This window comes from Nomia melanderi, unplaced genomic scaffold (genome assembly GCF_051020985.1).
Source record: "Nomia melanderi isolate GNS246 unplaced genomic scaffold, iyNomMela1 scaffold0912, whole genome shotgun sequence".
Lineage (NCBI taxonomy): Eukaryota > Metazoa > Arthropoda > Insecta > Hymenoptera > Halictidae > Nomia > Nomia melanderi.
Genome location: NW_027476026.1, coordinates 13,869 through 15,000, shown reverse-complemented (window position 1 = coordinate 15,000; position 1,132 = coordinate 13,869). Strand labels below are relative to the sequence as shown.

Sequence of the window (1,132 nt, the reverse complement as noted above, 5' to 3'; positions counted from 1 at the left end):
ACGACGGCGGGGATTTGACAGAGCTACGCAAGCAGTGTATGGTACGTAAACGACCCTCAGCCAGGCGTGGTCCAGGAATTGTATCCGTGGACCGCAATGTGCGTTCGAAATGTCGATGTTCATGTGTCCTGCAGTTCACACGTTGACGCGCAATTAGCTGCGTTCTTCATCGACCCACGAGCCAAGTGATCCACCGTTCAGGGTAATCGTATAAATTTTATATTTCACATATATAATTTTATTCTCACTTGTTCGACCTAATATCTCTCTTCTTTCAAAGAGAAGATAAAAGTTGATACCTGAATCTCCGACCAGCGCGCGAAGGAGATTCAGGCGTCGCCTTGGAGACGACACCGAAGCCTTTCGAGACGAAAAACGTTCAAGTAATATGTATATATTTCTCGACGTTCCGGGCGTATAGTGCATTCAAAAACCCGCGAAAGACGCAGAAGACTCGCACGCGTGGAAACGACGGGGATATATTTTGTATCCTACCCGATACTGAATCCATCGCGTGCAGTCGACCCTCGCGTTCTTCCGATCAGACGCATCTATTGTTGCGCGCATGTTTTCGCGTCGCATCGCGCGAAACGTTGCACGAATCGTACCGATCGATCGATTGAAAGCAAATAATGAAAAAAGACTTCACAGCTGGCTCTTTGCCGGTCATTCGTCCCATGTTATCTCTTGCCGCGAAATTGGCGCGCAAGAGTTGGGTGTCAGACGCGCGGCTTTAAAACGAGCTTCACGGCCGGTCCCTTCGTTACCGCTTTCGTTCTTTCTCTCGGAACGACCATGAACGAACACGACGAGCGACGCTACGGCATACACACGTCCACGGATTCGATTAAAAAAACAGACTTCACAGCTGGCTCTTTGCCGGTCATTCGTCCCATATTATCTCTTGCCGCGAAATTGGCGCGCAAGAGTTGGGTGTCAGACGCACGGCTTTAAAACGAGCTTCACGGCCGGTCCTCTCAATTCCGTGTACGGTACACGCAAGATGCGGGTTCCACTTCCAGACTACCCGGTCCCTTCTCTCTACGAGAATCGATAGTAGAAGAACGGCTCGAAAACGCGTCTCAGAGACTAGGGGAAAAGAAGCGGTATGCGAGCGAAACGAAAACGCATT

At 50.0% G+C, this 1,132-nt stretch overlaps 1 non-coding gene across 1 annotated transcript; it reads right to left on the bottom strand.

Moving 5' to 3' along the window:
- Positions 1–50: 50 nt before the first annotated feature.
- On the bottom strand, positions 51–205 carry LOC143176852 (5.8S ribosomal RNA). Its single transcript, XR_013001355.1, has one exon. It is a non-coding gene; the product is annotated as a 5.8S ribosomal RNA (ribosomal RNA).
- Positions 206–1,132: the final 927 nt, after the last annotated feature.